Source organism: Harpia harpyja, chromosome 6 (genome assembly GCF_026419915.1).
Source record: "Harpia harpyja isolate bHarHar1 chromosome 6, bHarHar1 primary haplotype, whole genome shotgun sequence".
Lineage (NCBI taxonomy): Eukaryota > Metazoa > Chordata > Aves > Accipitriformes > Accipitridae > Harpia > Harpia harpyja.
In genome coordinates this window covers 27,717,222-27,734,696 of record NC_068945.1, presented here as the reverse complement: position 1 = coordinate 27,734,696, position 17,475 = coordinate 27,717,222, and the positions used below count along the sequence as shown (strand labels likewise).

At 51.7% G+C, this 17,475-nt stretch overlaps 1 long non-coding RNA gene across 1 annotated transcript; it reads right to left on the bottom strand.

The window, feature by feature from the left end:
* Positions 1-12,713: 12,713 nt before the first annotated feature.
* Positions 12,714-16,925, bottom strand: LOC128142686 (uncharacterized). The gene is made up of 2 exons (XR_008235476.1): positions 16,719-16,925; positions 12,714-14,030 (listed from the first exon to the last, which is right to left on the bottom strand). It is a non-coding gene; the product is annotated as an uncharacterized LOC128142686 (long non-coding RNA).
* Positions 16,926-17,475: the final 550 nt, after the last annotated feature.

The window sequence follows — 17,475 nt, the reverse complement described above, 5'->3', positions numbered from 1 at the left end:
AATTGTTCGGGGGCACTGCTTTACCCGTCATGCCCTTCCCCGGGTGGCCCCAGCCCTTCTTGCTCATGCGTGGGAGGGAGGCAGCTTCCCCACTCGGGGTAGGGAGGAGGAAGCAGAGTCTGGGTTGCTCGGCATCATTTCTGGCTGTTTATTAATCTGTGTAATAAATTTCGCAGAGTGCCAGCAAGCCAGAAAAAAGACAGAAATAAATAAAAAAATAACTTCCTGGCATTTTGTGACTCCTGTCTGTCACTGACTGCATCCTCCGTTGTCCTGCCGCGCAGGCAAGAGCAACATCACCTTGTCCTGGCCAGCTCCCGGGTCCATCCGCTGTGCTCTGTGGGATGCACCCTGCCACCGAGACCTTCCTCTGCCCTTCTGCAGGTGTTTAATGAGGAAAGCCCGATGTGTCAGGCCTGAGGCACTGGGCTTAGCCTGAGTGGAGGCGATGGGTTTGCACCAGGGAGTGCAGAAGCTTTGGGTGGGGGCACATCAACAAAGCTGGGGGGTATTGTGGGGGAGCAAGCTCAGGGCTGGATGTATTGAGGCTCCTGGAAAGCTTTGCTAGACCTTAGCTGGGCACCCACACCTGGCACTGCCCTGAGGACACGCAGAGGAGCAGTGGGTTTGCTGTAGGTATGCGTGGGCAGGGGAAGGATGCTCGACAACCTGTGGGCGTGATGATAAAGAGTTGAAAGTTTATAAACGTCCATGACGGAGGTAGGTCAGCAGAGCTCAGCATAAGTGTGTGGGAAGCCTTGTACCCCTCAATACCTCTTTGGCTGCCCCCTCAGCATCTTTCTTTTGCAGCGAGTCCTTCCTGTGCTTTACGTCTTTATTACAGCTGGAGGCTGGGGCAGGAGCCTCCACAGCAGGCCCTCTCCTCTGCCGTTTCGGGGAGTGACTGCGTAGAGGAAATGGATAAAAGGAGTGGAAGGTCAGGGTTTAATTACCCTATTGTCTGCGGAGACAAGTGATGGACAGAGACTGTCAGTGGGTCACCGATTAGCTGCCACGGAGCAGACGGGGGGGGGGGAAACATGATGAGCCCCCGGGACAGACCAGTGTTGGGGAGAGCCATGAGACATGGAGATGGCAGCTCATAATGGGAGAAAATTTTTCTTTTAGTTGTTCCCCCAGTCCTTCGTCCCAGCTCCATCAGGAGCCCTGTGGGCTCAAAAGCCTCCTGGCTGCTTCACTGGTTAGGGACAAGGGCTGCTGGAGTGGCAGGTCGCCGGGGGGGGATGAAGGTGTGACATCTCCTGCCAACTATGCTGAGCTCTTGTCTCCCTGTGGGGAGGCAGCAAGGAAGGATGGAGGGAGGGAGGAAGGGAAGGAGGAATAAAGGGCAGGAGGGAAGGAAAGGAAGAAGGCTGAAGGAAGGGGCTGCTGGCGGGTAAGGGGTAATATACACGCAGTGCTCCTCTGTGCAGGTGTGAAGGTCTCCTGCAGAGAGATCGTGGAAACCAGAGTGCCTGTCTTCAGCCCCACTGCCTCACCACTGCCTCCTTTGGACACAGCTGAATGCCTCAGGTAATAAATCTCCCTGTTACATTCCTCGTATCTGTTGGCTCTGGGGCTGCAAGAGACCAGGATTATTCTCTTGGCAGATCTGGTGACTTGGTTTTGTGTAAGCAGAATGCAAAAGTAGCAAGTTTCAGTAAGTCTTACCCCTTCTGCTCCCAGCCCCATAGGTACTTCCCCCTCTTTTCCTTCTCACACTCCTATCAAGCCCTTGTTCCTCATCCCACCACACTGTCTCTGAGCCCAGCCTCCCTTTCCTACATACTCGACAACTCAGTCAACTCTTATCCCTAACCCTGCCCTCAGTCCTGCCATACAATGTCACACCTAACCTTCTTCCGCATCCTGTTACCCTTGGTCTCAAGATTCCTCTTTCTTCTCCTTTTCCCTACAATCCCTCTACACACCCTCTTTTGGATTCTGACCTTCAGTTTCTAACTCCATCTACAGTTGTTCTCCAAGGTCCTGCTTCCCATGTCCCCTCTCCCTATCACTCCTACCCTTTCCTCTCTCCTTCTCGCCTTTCCTCACTCATCCTTTACCCCTCTTTCCTGTCTCCTTCACCCCTCATCTCCCAGGGTTGTTTGCATGAATTGTCTCTGGAATCATGAGATCACTGTTTTTTTCTGTCTCTGTCAGTGGGAACATCACATTAAGGAGCGTGGATAAGTGACCAGGGGCCATTGGGGTGACTCTGGCACCCCGTCTCCCCACCCTCCCTACCCCCCCTTCTTCTGTATCAAAGGAAGCTTTGTTGTCCAAAAGCAGAAAGAGAAAAGCAGATAAAAAGGCGGAACATGTGATCTCACTGGCTTTATTTAGCCATCCAGCTATCCCTCCTCTCTTTTCTTGATTCATCCAAAATTATCTAAGTAAGAATCCATAATCCATCCTTGGGCTTCTCATCTGTGAAAGAGATGGTGGTAGATTCTTTTTTCCAAAGGGACTTCATCAGCTGACCTCTTGGTCTCCACAGGGTGCAAAGATGACCCTGACAGAGCTCTCTAGGCAGTGTAATGCCTTTGACTACAGTGCTCTCCACTGCAGGACTGTGGGATCCCACCCTGTGAATGGGAATTAGAACCAGGGAGAAGCAAATCCTTTTGCTTGTTTCACCATTGCTAAATAGGGGTTTCTAAGAGGATCCAGCAATGCATTGTTTCATCAGGGACACTGCTTGGTGGGGAGGTTTATGTTTGTAGCATTAGATGCACAAGATTTGAATTAACGAGTTTCTGGATGTGCCAGAGACTTGCTTTTTTGACAAGGGTAAAATTCTTCATCTCAGGGTGCTTCAGTTGCCCTTTGTGATGGAGATGATCAGTGTTTATCTATTAAAGCTGACTGTACACTCCTGGTGAGCACCCTGTACGATAGAGCTACTGTGGGAGCAGTGGGACACAGCTGGGATTGCAGTAAGGATCTCTGTGTCTGCGTTGGGATTCATTTAGATGCTATCAAGCCAGGAGGCAGGAAGAGGATTATTATATGTTCCTTAATTGTTACATATTAGATGGGTTTGATGCTTTACAATGAAAGCTGCTCTGCATGCAGTTTCAAAACAGATATGGTTGACTTAGCACAAATCTTTATTGTGGACACAGTCATATGAATATAAGGAGCTGGTCAGTGCACCGTTTTCATGATGTTTTAACCAGCGTGGTTAAAATCCACCAGACAAGAAGTCCTTCTAATGTGGGAATATAATAGCCCTTTTATCTGTATAGTCCATTCCCCTTCTCTACAGGAATAAAAATTTTCCAGATAATGCCTTACATCCACAGCTTTGTATGTGTGTGTGCGAGAAGTCACTAAGGCTGAAATGTAATGATTGTTTCAAGGGCCTTCCGAAATAGTTAAGGCACTGAATGGGAGAAGAGTGCAGAAATCTTGGCAGATGGAGCCAGGCAGCATATGCCGTGTTCACCTAAAACACGACACGGACTGAGATGGACTTGGGACAAAGGGTAGTCAGAGGAGTGAAGCGGGTCAGTAGAGAAGAAGATGAGCAGAAAGGCAGAAACAGCAAGATTTGCTTCAGGTGAGACTGAAGAATTTGATTTTCTTGCGGAAGGCAGTATCAGTGAAGGATACACCCAAATGCTCTAAAAGGTAGGGAGGTGGGCATTTGGCTGGGGAATTGTTTCTGTTGCAGAAAGGTCGTTGTGGAAGTTGTAGTGACTATAGCATCATGTGAACTTTTACATATCTCTGTACGTATGTGTAAAATGACTCAGTGAAGCAGTATGTGCAAGGAGACTATAGCTAGAAGGATGTCTGTGGGAATGCCTGAGGTATAATTTCAATGGGGTGTGGGAAGACATGATGTCCATGGGGATTTGCCACAGCTTTTCTGTGGTAGGAGATCATGCAGAATAAGATTTACAGCAATGGTGCGGAGAAACTATACGACATTACAACCCATCCAACGAAGAGTGTTGGCTCCAGCTTACAAACAGCTGAATCAGTAAATGTGGAGGCAAGAAAGTGACTTTTTTGTGCCTCCCATGTGCTTTTTAATAAATGCAGAGTTCCTATAAAAATCTAGACCAATTGAAGCTGCCTCTGGACTCCTGCCAGTTCTGGGTTCCTATCATTTGATTTTCCTGAAACAGGCACCATGACTCCCTTTGCAAGACATTTCCATTAGCGTGGTGGGCTGATTCAACTTATATCCTGCCCTACTGTGTCTGACTCATTTTTCCCCATCTCTAGGAGAAGCCTGAGGGAAGGCAGAGGGCCCTTCACATAGATGCTCAAGGTCTCTATCAGATAATAGCTGAAGAAATATTTGCCATGACCGCGCTATGGTCATTTTTTGCCATTCCTTAGTCACTTGGCAGCCAATGGAGGGAAGAGGCGAGAGCAGGGTGGGGGAGAGTAAATGAGACAGAGGGACAAGAACAAAAGATTCTTTTGTGGTACAGAGAGAGAGAAAAGGGAAAGCATCACCAAATGCCCAGAAGCCATGTTTGTAACAAGAGACCTATTCTCTCTGTTACTTGGAAAACAACTTGGAGTAAAAGGCCCTGGTTGAATTAACCCTTCATGGAGGCGACTTACTGAGCGTGCAGGAAAGAGGCATGGCCATGGGAGGCGTAATCTGTGTGGTAAGGTAGCGGTGTTGGCTCTTGGGCAATTTAAAGCAAGGATTTGTTGTCTGGGAAGAGGAGGTAGGGATGACGTTGGGTGGTTTGACCATACCAAAGTTTTAAAATGTCAGATGTCCTTTCTTTATAGGAGCTTTGGTTTGGCAAACGTCACTAGAGGTTTTTTTGCAGCATATGAGCCGATGACTCTTTTCCATTGACATTTTTTCTAGGGCTGCTGGCACCTAGGACTGTGGAGAAAGAAAGGAAAGGAAAACACCACCCCTAAAATATATGTTTTACTGCAGCATAATCTTGTACCAACACAGCCTCTGTGAATTCAGTTCCTATTGTTGGCCCTCAAAAACTCCGTTCTCACACCTTGCATCTCTCTTGCTCCTTTTAGACCTCCCTTTGGCTGAGAAGAACAATTTTACTGGAGTTAGGGGTTCTCTATACAAATGAATTGAAGGGAGGCCAAATCCCCCATCCCCAAAGAAACAACCAGTTCTATTTCATTGTGAACGCTCTCCCTTAGCCTCTTCCCTGCCCTTTCTAAGGAGGCTTCCTCTTTTATTGAGTGGATCTTTGGGTGAAAGGGGAATTCTGTAATGATGGTATGAGAAAAAGTTCTACCCAAGGAAAGAGAATCTGCACCTGTTTGAAGATCAAATATGGGCTATCAGCATAAGGCCAGGTCAGTTTGTATCTGAGCTTGCTTCCGGGTGCTCTGCAAATTAAAAGTAAGTGAGACAGCCAGATCTGAAATAAAAGCTTTTTCTCCCCATGACAGTACAAGAAGTGACAGCACCTTGCCTCTGGAGCCTCCTCACATAGTGCCAGGCAAAGGGAAGCAAAGAGCAGTTTGGAAACGGAAAGACAGTCCTCCTCTCTGCTTCCTCATCTCACCGGGACGGGAGCAGTGTCCACCCATCATGGGTCAACCATCCCCCTTTGGCTCGATGGCGCAGACGAGGAGGATGCAGTGGGTGCCCATGGAGCCCGCAGTCAGGTGAGCTGCTGAGCGGATGCGAGACACACACAACATTACGGCTGTGCTTTCGTAGATAAGCGATCACATGGGACTCGTGCGCGTGTGTTGGAGCAGCGCTTTGAAAACTACCAGGAAAATCATGTGGCAACACAAGTCTGCTGGCTCCTGGCCCTCCCCCACTCCCTAACCTTCTCCCTGCCTTTCCTCTCTTTTCTCTCTCTCTTACTGAGTTGGTAGCCCCAAAGGCTGGAGCTGAATTTTGCTCCGGCTAACCTCATCCTGGGCTTTGGGGTGTTTGTGTTGGCACTTGGTCTTGGTGTCCAACCTACCTGTGCCACTCAGACCACCTGTGCTGTGTGATGTCCCCTGCAGCCCTGCCAGGGAAATTTGCAAGTTCAGTCTCCTAGAGGGATTGAAGGACATTTATCCCGAGGGGACGCTAAATATGATTAAACCCATTGCTCAATGGGATTTTCACTATTGCAGCTCTGAGTCCGGCAGAAATTGACTTTTTCTTGGCACTACGATTTTAATACCTGACTAGCACTTACTGGAGTCACTTGTAAAGGCGGAAGAGCAAGTTCTGGGGTTTGAAATGCAGTTTGGAAACTAAGAAACTTGAAGTTCTGCACTGCTCCCTTATACAGCTCATTCACAGTAGCACGGCAAGGCAGGAGTCTCAGAGCATTAAGACCCTAGTCGAGCTAAGAGCAGGTGGTGGTCTGTGTAGACCAAGTGCCACCACACTGTCAATAAATGCATGTCTTCTTTGAGCCTTGGCTCCATTAACGGCCTCCTGTTGTAACTAAGTTCTTAGGTGCATATAGCTACCAACCTTGCTGAGTGCAAAGAGCTCAAAGAGTCAGGAAGGAACTGAGGGATTTAGTGGGCTGTGCCAGGTGAGGCTCAATTTGTCCCACTGTCCTAGCACTTGGGTGGTGTTGCTGATTACACCTTCTACTGTACATTCCTCCAGCTATCATTTCTTCCAAGCTGGCCTTTCCTAGCTTAGAAGCTCAGGATCTTAGTCTCCACTCCATAAGACCTTCACCTTTTCCTGCTTTGCATGTTCCCCCAAATGCATTTCTGCTGACTGCATTCTCATCCTCTTCTCTCTTCTCTCTCCTCTCTTCTCTCTCCTCTCTCCTCTCTTCTCTCTTCTCTCTCGTCTCCTCTCCTCTCGTCTCCTCTCCTCTCCTCTCCTCTCCTCTCGTCTCCTCTCCTCTCCTCTCCTCTCCTCTCCTCTCCTCTCCTCTCCTCTCCTCTCCTCTCCTCTCCTCTCCTCTCCTCTCCTCTCCTCTCCTCTCCTCTCCTCTCCTCTCCTCTCCTCTCCTCTCCTCTCCTCTCCTCTCCTCTCCTCTCCTCTCTTCTCTCTTTTTCCATCTGTTCCTAAAACAGATGGAAGAATTTTAAAGTGAAGTCCCTATCTTTTTTTTTTTTTTCAAGAGATCCATCTGGATTTGAGTCAAGAGGATCTGCTGGAGGCAAAACAATAGGGCACAAGGTGTGGGAGAGAACTGAAGAATGAGTGCGTCTGTATCAGTACAATGTGCAGGGCGTTTCAGGGGGACCAATGCTGTTAACCTGTTTGAGATAAAGTGCCACAAGCTCTTAAAGCCATGGTGACCTCTGTAAGATCCAGACATTTTTACCTGAAAACACATTTCAAGTGTCTCAGAGCTGAGCTTGTTGCCTTGCAGCTGGCGCATCCTGGTTCACCCCCTTACTGGGTTAGACTTTGAGTGCAACTGGACAGGCTAGACTATACTAGTCCCTGAATGGAGTGTGGCTTGAATTTGGTCAGAATGGCCTGGGTATGGCTGGCTTGGCCTGAGTTACACTGGCTTTGATCCGACTGAGCTACACTTACATGGACTGAGTGCAATCTGAATGCAGGTTTGAGATGGCAGCTTGTGATAGGCATGTTCTGGGTAGGTTAGACTGGACTGGGTTAGCTGCCTTAGAGTGTGTTGAATTTGGAGCTGAAAATGGGACTGGTTTGGACTGAGTTAATATTTACGGTGGATGGGAGTGGGCTGATGGGAAGAGTTTGCCTGGATACAGTGCTGCTGAAATGGGGTAAGTGACTTCACTGTGGCTGGTTTAAAAGCCTTGTTTCACTTATACCAGCACCTGCCGCCTCATCTGGGAAGCCATTTGCTGGACCAACTTTCCATGGATAGGAAAAAGATTATTCAGCAAGTGCTGAAATGGGATCCCCAAAAGGCTAACAAAAATCTTCAGTTCCTCAGTGTCCAGCTGCTCCAGGCCATCTCCTTCTCCCACAACCTGTGAGTGGTTCATGCCAGAACATCTGCATCTTCTTCCCGATCTGGTCCACCAGGTCAAATCTGTTCATCGCTCAACATCCTAGCCTTAAAAAGGAATATCCTCCTGTCTGAGAAATTCCCCAACCAGGGATGGCTACCAGTGTTTGAAGTGAGGAAATCGGACCTGGAAACCTCGCACGTGACTTCTTTTTTAATGACTAGGTTTCCTTGATAGTGCAAAATTTCATGCAGTCGAATATGGTGTGTGTAATGCATTGCCACAGTGTTCTTTATCAAGGGGATAAAATAAATACTTGATCTGGACACAGGATTAATCCCCAAGTAAAGGAAAATTCAGACTGTTTCCAAATAAACGATGTCTCAACATAAAAGACTGTACCTGGACGATCTGGCAAGTCAGTCTAGGTGACAGTGCTGCCAAACCCCTTCCCTTCCCACTTGTTCTGGCTCTGCTTTAAAAAAAAAATAGAAAGAAATGTGTAGCGATGGGTAGGAGATGGTGTGGTCCTGGGGAGAAGCAGAGCCCCATCTCCTTGCACAGCTAGCAGAGAGTGGAGCAGGAGAGCGGAGGGTAGCACAGCGCTGTACAGCTGCAGGGCTGCTCACAACAGGGCAGAGCTCCCGGAGAATGCGCTCTTTGTTCCCTGCCTTTAAAGGGTAAGAGAAACACTTATGCATGGCAAATTAGCCCAAAAATGTATTTCTCTAAAACACCCGATTGTCTGGCCAGCTCTGCAGCTGCAGGGAAGTTCCAGGGAGAGAAGGGGGAGGCGGCGGGAAGGAGAAGGAGGGAGGCAGGGAAGGAGGATTTTGATGGCTGGTGGCGGGGGGGGGGGGAGGCAAGATGATTGTGAGAATGAAGGAGAAATTCTCATGCCTCGATTCAAACAGAGCTGACCAGTGAGCAAGGGGACCCCTGACAGAGGGGCCACGTTGGTGGCCAGGGGACCACGGATGCTGTGCAGTCTCCTGGGGGGTAGGGAGAAGAGGGGACACGGGACAGCTGTGCTCCGGACAGCGTGGGAGCAGGCACTGGTGCAGCCGGCGGTGCCGGGGAGTCCTGCCACCCAGCAGGTTCAGCTGTGCCATCTGGGCCGGGATGCTCAGCAAGCAGTGCCATGCTCCTCTAGTCACCATGTCGCGCGTCCCGGGGGGTGACGGGCTGTGACTTTTCTCCCGCTTTGGAGCAAAACACGCAGGGTGTGACTCTCTGCGGAGGTGCAGGGCCTGTGCTGTTCCCAAGAGGTGGCACTTGGGTTTAAAACGTCCCAAATGTACTTCTTGATTAGGAACTTGATCTGGGCTTGTTAGGAGTTTCCAGCCTAATGCTGATACCCATTTAAAAACTCCCAGACCATCTCTGGCAGACAAGGGATTCCTTGAACTTCCCTGGGGTTTGCAAAGCAAAACCTAATGGTAAGATTCTTGGCAACTGCTCAGACTGTGAAGTTCATGGCGAGTGCCACAGTCCTGTCCCTGCCCCAAGGGATGTCACTGAAAGCAGAGTCAGGGCCACTATGAGCACAGCTGAGAGCTCAGTGTCCAAGGAGCATCTCCCACAGTGTCTGGGATGAGATGTCCTCTTCGTGTGCATGATGAGAATTTATTTTCTCTTCCATTATCCGCTGATGTGGAAGGAGAGGTGCTCCCTGCTGCAAACTACAGTGCTTTGCAGGCACAGCCTTGAGGCAACCTGACTGGTCCTCATTACTACCCACTGAATGCTCTGTGGTGTGATCCAGATGCCGCTCTCAGGGGATGCAGCTCAGGCTAGACTTTGCCTTTGGGGATGCTCAGGGGTGCACTTGCCTGCTATAAATCCAGGTCCCAGCGCTCTGTCCTTTCTGTGACGTGACATGATCTACTCTGGGCAGACAAGAGCATCTCCTTCAAAGCCACCGGTGCCACCGGCTCCAAGGGCTGATGAGATTGGTAGGTAGCCTTAGGTTAGGCAAAGTTTAGACTGCCCATGAGAAAAAAGAGAGACGTGAGAGTCTCAGAAGGGGATTTGGCTTCAATACATTCCTGTGACTGTCCAGCTCAGGTGTAGGGTTGATGATGCCACCACTTCACGCTGGCACAGACAAACTGTACTCTGTTTCCAAGTTGCTGCTAAACTCATTGTGTGACCAGATTTTTCCAAGGACAACCCTGTAACCCTTCAGGTTTGTAATCCAGAAGCTCTATGAAGTTCCCTCTCACTGGACTGGAGGAAGAGAAGGACAGGTGGACCTGGATGTTTTAGCTGAACAAGTAGTGATACTGACTGCTGGTGGGAATTATTCATTCTTTTCAGAGGTTACATGAAGATGCTTTGGATGACACTGGTTATGGAGGTACCTGCTGGCTATGGAACAGTATCTGACTGGGTGAAGCCAGAATTAGGTTTGAGAATTTCCTATAGTGGAGAAGCTGATCAGACTTGTGTTGGAGAAGGAGTGTGATGGGCAGAGGAGGAGGTGGGGAGCTGAACCACTCTTGAAATGAGGGGTTGGGAAGCTGTTGACAACTGTATAATCCTGTCGTCACTACCTGGCTCATCTCTGTGTGGCTACTGGGATGGTTCACTCTCTCATTTTAAGTTTACATGGGAGGAGGGTAGGAAAAATGTTAGCTTTAATCAAGTCAGCAGTATTTCTCAGCTTTGACACACTTCATTTTCCACTCAGGTGAAAAGGGGTCCCTCTGCGTGCACTGCCGTGCATGCCCACGATAAGGGAGAGTCCGTCCCATCCCCTCCACTTCTCCTACAGCATCAGACCTTCACATCTCTGCCACCCAGCTCTTTGTATGTCTCTTTAGAAACACCCTGAGCAGCAGCCGCACAGACATGTGCCACCGTGTTACCTGAGTTTAAGCGTCTAGTTTTTAAGGCCACAAAGCTACAGCTGTGCCAGCGTGGGGCTCCACGCCCAACCTTCAGGGAGTGGGTGGCACAGATTGATGGCAGGCCTGCCGTGAGTCCCGAGATCACTTGCGGCAAGGTGGGACTTGGGGAAACCAAGAATCCAGGCACACTCCAGCATTTTGTGGAGACCCTGAGACCTCCCGGGGATGGCAAGGGTGTGGCATCATCTGAGGGTGGGAATGACTGGTACCAGGAAAGTATTTATTGGTAAATAATTTGCCAAGAGATGGGACTTCACGGGAATGAAACCAGTTGCAGATCCAGACCTAATTCAACAAGTACTTTTGGCTGGAAAGCGAGTGTGGGAGGGGGATTTTTAAAATATCAAAACATTTCATTTCAAGACAATATTCCTGAATTATTCTGTTTTCTAAATGCCAAAATGTTGTGAATGGACATTTTCAAAGCGAATTTCTGACATTTCATTTCAAACCAGCATTTTGCATTTAAAACTTGACCCAGGTTGAAAGATGAGAGGTCAGACACAAGAGCCTAATAACCACAAAATAAAACCTGTTATTTCAAGTTCAGGGGAAAAAAAAAAAATCACAGCAGAGCTCCTATGTGTGTCCAGATCAACATGTCCCTACATGAGACCTCTGAGGTGATGGAGACACTGGAGCAGAAACAGACAGTGTGGTTGGGATAAAACCAGCCAGGTAGTGGCCTGAGATGAACTACAAAATGCCCTTGAGCATCCCAGACAGAACTTTACTCTTATCTCAATACATTTCACTGATCTCAATAAGGCTGTTTATGGTGGGATGTGCATCTCTTAGGGGTGCTTGCATCTGTTCAGCTCCATGCATAGCAACGGGCAGAGCAATGACGAGCAAAGCCCCTGTGGCTGTGGCAGTTTTACCCGTGCTGTCATCTAGCTTTAGGCAAAGTGGCAACCAAAGTGCCATTGTCTTCCAGCACTGTCCTGCTGACGCCTATGAAAACCAGTGGAGCTCTCCATAGGCATGTGTCCATAGGCTGCTCCAGGGGAAAAAATGCAAGCGTAAGCAAGATCTGGGTGCAAGAAAATCTCTGCTAATTTGGGAAGGGGCCCTGGTACTTCTCATAATGGGTAGGTAGGTTGGGGGACAATGACCAAGCGGGATGAAGGACACTGCCAGTGCTTTGAGAAGATGCTGTGCTCCCCAACTGCCTCTTCTGTACAAAGGCAGGTTGAGACTCGAGGGACGTAAAGAATAGTCTTCCTCCCCCTTCCCCGCTGGCCCCAGCCCATCGCTCCTGCCGCCCCATCCTCTCTGCCGTGCACACGTGGTCCCCGCTGGCCATGAATAGAGTTGGCACGAGTGGGCCCAGCCCGAGCCACTGGGGCTCATGACTCCCGACCTGAATAAGCAGCATAAAGGCACAGAGCAGCCCCGTCACGGCTCCGTCCCGACCCATCCTCCCCAGCTGCGACAGCATCCGCTGCGGGCCAGACCGGCCATTCTTACCAAGTCCTTCTGTGCCGTTTGTCTTTCTCTCCTTCTCTTGTCTCCCCCCCGCCTCTTTTCTTTTTTTTTTTTTTTATTTAATCCCCTTTTTTCGAACATATCATTACAGGAGCAACAAAAAACATGGGACAATACAGCCATTGATGAACTGCTCTCGTCCTCCCGTCCCGATCCCCCCCACTCCCTCCCTCCCCTCCTCTGGTGCATGCCAACACTCTTTCCACCCGCCCAGGGCTGGAGCCAGCGCCAAACAACCTCTGCTAATAAACAAGAGGAACCAGATAAACCAGGAACACAATAGAGGGATTTGTTGCACTTTAGTGATGGTGGGAACAATGTCAACTCCGTGGCGCAGCTGCATGGACCCCCTCCCATCCTCTCCCCCCACTGCCTCGCGCCCCCCGCGCACTTGCAGCCCAACACTGTGATTTATGAAAGGCCAGAGGTCACCGTGCATTAAAGGGCTCCTTTCTTGCATCATTTATTAACCCCTCTACGACAAGGCGCACTTATTGTGGTGGTGGTGGTACAGCGAGTTGGGGAGGGGGTAGAGGCATCCATCTCGGCAGCACCGTGCATCTCTCGGAGGATGCTGAGATGCAGAGCTGGTGTTTAAGCCTGGTTTTGTGCTGACCTGGTGCGTGTAGGGAGGAGGGGAACCTTTGGTGAGATGCATTTCGGCCAGCAAAAGCAACTCGTGCACTCCAGCATGGCTCCGTTCACATTTCATGCAGGTCACCATCTGCCTGACGGCTCGTGAGCTCAGATCATGGGCTGTGCTGTGGCTGTGTGCACACCGAGGGCTGACCCGAAAGGTTGCCCTGAAGACCCCATAGTCCATGTGGTAGGGTTGACCATGTTGCATCACCAGAGCCTTGGGTCACCTTGGGCTACCAGGTGTGGTCACGTGGGCCAGGCAGAGGGGAGATGGGGCACCACGGGACAGGATGGACCACTCCAAGGTATCCTTCTCAGGCTAGTAGAAATGTGGCCAAAATCTTTCCTTGTCTCACCGGAGCTGGTTGCCATTGCAGGCAACGCTGCAGTGTCACCATGCAGCACTTTCAAGCCTTCCCGTATGGCCGTGAAGCAACGCCGTGAAACACTAGCATGATAACTCACTGGCCTGATCTTTTTCTCCTGAAATTGCAGTGACCAAGTCAGATTGGGCAAGACGATGCAGCGGCAAAGGCTTCAGTACCGAAATTTGTGGTCCCCTGAGCTACCGCCTCATGTCCCCAGCCATGCTTGAGGGCTCCCTGGAGACCCTCTCCACAGGCAAACTTGCTTGGGAGGACAAACAGCATGGCCGTCACAGGCTGGGGGTGATGGGCGAGCCCTGGAGAGGGGGTGTCTGCTGGAGTTCACGTCCACCGTGAGGGCGATGGGTTTGTGCTGGCGCCTGGTTGCCTGACCCATCCCTCCCGGCTCAGCGGAGGGAGGCTGCGGTGTTGACGGGTTGGGACATCTTCTCCCCGGGATGAAGTGATGGGTAACAAGGGACGAGTTTAGGAGCTGGTGGGAGCCCTTTGAGTACGGGTGTTGGGGTGAGCCCCTGCAGAGGGCAGAGGGGACACGGAGGCTGGGGTGAAGGGCAAGATGGTCCCGCTGCCCAAATGCCGGCCAGTAACGTTGGTAACCAGCCGAACTGCTCCTGCCCTGGCTTTGGTGCCTCAGCCTCAGGCCGTGCTCCCTCGCTCGCTCTCCCTCGCATTCCTCCGGGAGCTGATCAGGGCTTGAATGACACCCCAGATGACTCTTTGCTATTAATTCCTGTGAACAGAAAGGGCTCCTTGTTCTCCCAGTCCTACTCTCTGGAGGAATTACAGGGGCCAAGGCAGCAGGCTGAAGCCTTCCCGACTTAACCCTTCCCCCGGCTCCCCAGGAGCCTCCCTGCAGCCAGAGGACTGGCAGAGGTGAAGATCACCCTGGAGCCACCTCGGCCACCGCTGAACGAGCCCACCGGGGTCACCCAGCACTGCTACAACCACAGGTCCCGTTGGGAGGGTCCCCTTTTCTGGTTGTTCTGCCCAATCTTGTACAATTCCCTTCCTCTCCCCTCTAGGCATCTCTCCTCTGTTGTGCAGACAGAGAGCACCCAGCTCCCTCCATTACATCACACTGGATGTGCCAGACTCCATCCGAGAAAAGGCGAACCCAGTCCCCTTCTGCCCCAGCTCCCCACTCCTTCAGCGCTTGCTTTTTGGGGTTCGCTTTTCAGAAGTACACCTGGCCCCTCTGGCAGGAGACGAGGGAGTTAACAGCCAGGGAATGTCCGTGCCACCCATCAAAGCAGGTAGCAGACAGACATGCTTGCCCCGCTCCTCTTTGATCCTCCCAGACCCGAGTAATGCAGACAATTGTCCCGTTTAGCCATCACGAGTCCTTGGCATGCCTGTGAAACATTGGGCTGGCCAAGACAACGGGCTGGGAGCTGCCTGGGGTCTTTGCAATGCTCAGAGGTGATTCTCCTCTCTTCTTTCCACGAGGTTTTTCCCTACACCTCCTCCCTGAAGCAGCTGGCACCGTAATCCACTGCTTTAAAGCAAAAAATGCCTCTGAGTGAAGTCTCCTGCTCGGGCACATCAAGGCACACACCCCAGCAGCAGTGGCATGGTTTCCTGCACCTGCGGCAGCCCTCACCGTGCCTTGGAGAGGGAACAGAGTTTCTCCTGCTCCTGAGCCGGGTGGGACTCTGCAACCACGTCCCAGACCCAGTCCCCAAAGAGCTTCCCGAGGACTCCCATCCCATCCCGGAGCGCAGGGCCACGCGCTGATCAGCATCGCCCAGATTGTGTCTCCCATGGGGAACGATAACCCCGGAGGAGAGCAGCCACCGTGACATTTCTTTTGCTGCCCTGTGCAGGACACTGGGTTGACAACCAACCTGGTCAGGCTGTAAACAACTCCAGGCATTGCCTGCCTTTTGTTTCCCCTGATACCCCATGGCAAAAATTACTGCACACCCCCTGCAGCTAACTCTCCTCTAACCACACGGACACGGCGTGGTGCTGCCAAAACCCAGGCAGGGCTACAGGCAGCTCTTTGCTTTTTCTGAGTGACCCACACCACTTTCTTTCTCCTCGGGCTGCCTCGTGGGCAGCCAGTTCACTGACGCCCATGACTGGAAGCGAAGAGGCATCTGAGAAGGGCTAGGACCAAAATTGGGAGCTTCAGCCAAAAACGGCGAGGGGTGATGAAGACCAGAGCCTGGCACTGGTTCCTGTGCCCACCTCCCTGTTGGGAGGACGCCTACGGCACAAGGAAAACTGAAGGGCTCTTTGGAGATCGCAGCCACCACAGAATCGTGGAGAGTTACACAAATGTGGGCTTTGGGGACCCTCTGCTTCTCCTGTTCATGGAAAGGCCTTGGAAATGACCCGCATGCTGGGGGCTTGGGAGGGCAGTCCTGACATCAGATCGGGGAGGAATCTGGAGACAAGGGCATGAGGAAGTGGTGGAGACGGGGCTGGGCTTGGGTGTTCCAGCAAAGGGTACGGCCTGGTCCTGATCTCTCCCAGGCTGCCATCAATCATGTCCCATGATGTCTCACGAGTGAGACTGGCTGCAGACCCATAGATTTTCCAAGCATTATGGTGGCCTCTCCCTTTGGTCCTCCCTGGTTTTCTTTGGAGCATCACACTCAGGCAATCTTCAAATAAAGAGTAACCATTTGAAACCTTGCTATTTTTTCCAATTCTTTCATGACTCCCTCCGTGGGTGGTTCAGATGGTCACCTGGCCATCCCCTCACTAGTCTCCGCTTCCCCCCAAGACTGAGTAACCAGCTTCCCAGCTATTTTATGGTCATGGTGATGAGGTGTGATAGGGCCCCGTGGCATCTCCACACCAAAGGGGACATGCAGTCCTCACTGAGGATGTTGGATATACTATTTCTGGCTGGGGCAGCAGGACTCTGAGCATGGGTCAACTGTCCCTGCCATCCACAACCTTCCCACGACTGCCTGGGTTGCCTTGTTCTCTCCCTTTCTCTTTCTCCCTCCTGGGCCACAATGGGACTAAGCAAATCCATTCAGATCTCCCCACACCACAGCTTGGGCGGGGAGACATCCCCTGCTTTCCAGCAGAAGGGCTGTCCCCCCTCCTATTCCTCACCGAGCCCTCCCCTCCAGCCACGGCGGGACCAGCAAGCCTCACGTGTTGGCGAAGATGCAAATCCCATGTGGGAGCCGGGAAGGGTCAAGGGCTTGGCTTTGGCACAGGAATCCTGGCTCCCCTCCCCGGCAGAGAGAGAAGGGGAGACTTCTGCATCCCCTTCCCCAGCACGATGTTGGGATGGTGACCCCCTGTCCTTCCCACAGCGTCATGGGGGGACACAACCAGTGCAAACCCTGCCCGGCACGGGCGAGAAGGCAGCAGGGACAAGACCCCCACCCACCCCCAAATCCCAAACCTTGCCCCCCTCCCAGCCCTCCTGCCCCTCATTGCCTCACGTGCCCACCTCCACGGGAAGGGGAGAGGCGGTGGCTCGTCCATCCCGGTGGCCGTCCCCATCGCGGCCACCGCCGCTGCCTCAGCTCCTCCTAGCCCGGGTTTCCTCTCCCGTCTTCGGGTCTGGAGAAAGCTGGACGCTCTTAAAAAGCTTTTTATGTGCGCGCGCGCGTGTGTGTGAGTGTGTGTTAATCACATGATTGTCGTTCACCTGTATCCCGAACAAAGACGGCGCACTGTTTAAGGCCCAAACAAGAAAGCCGGCAAGGGAAGGAGGGGGGGAGCGTTGGGAAAACTGAAGGGGCCGTTGAGAGAGCGGGCGCGCGCGGGAGAAAATCCTTATCAAACTCCCAATTCATGGGTCTCCCTTTCCCTCAGCACACTGTGGGTATTGTTTGGCTGGGGTGTGTGTGTGTGTGTGTGTATTTTTTCGAATGTCTGTGTCGTCCTCCCCTCGCTCCCTGGCTCTGATGCTCTTTTACTGTATGGAAAGATTTCATGGGGAACCCCTCCCATTTTCCCAGGCGGTCTTGGGACAATACCAGTGCTGTGTCCCCGATCTGGGCAGGGAACAAAAGCTGGCCCTGGCTCTCATGCTGGGGATCCTGCTGCTCCTCTGTTGCAGACAGGCTCTTTGCTCTTACTCCTCCCTTGCCACAGGTGCAGGGGATGGGTGTCATCCAGCAAAATCCCTCCCCAGCAACCTCAGCGGTCCCACCTTGGTGGTGGAGGTGTCCCACCAACATGGTCCCCTCGTTGAAAGCCTA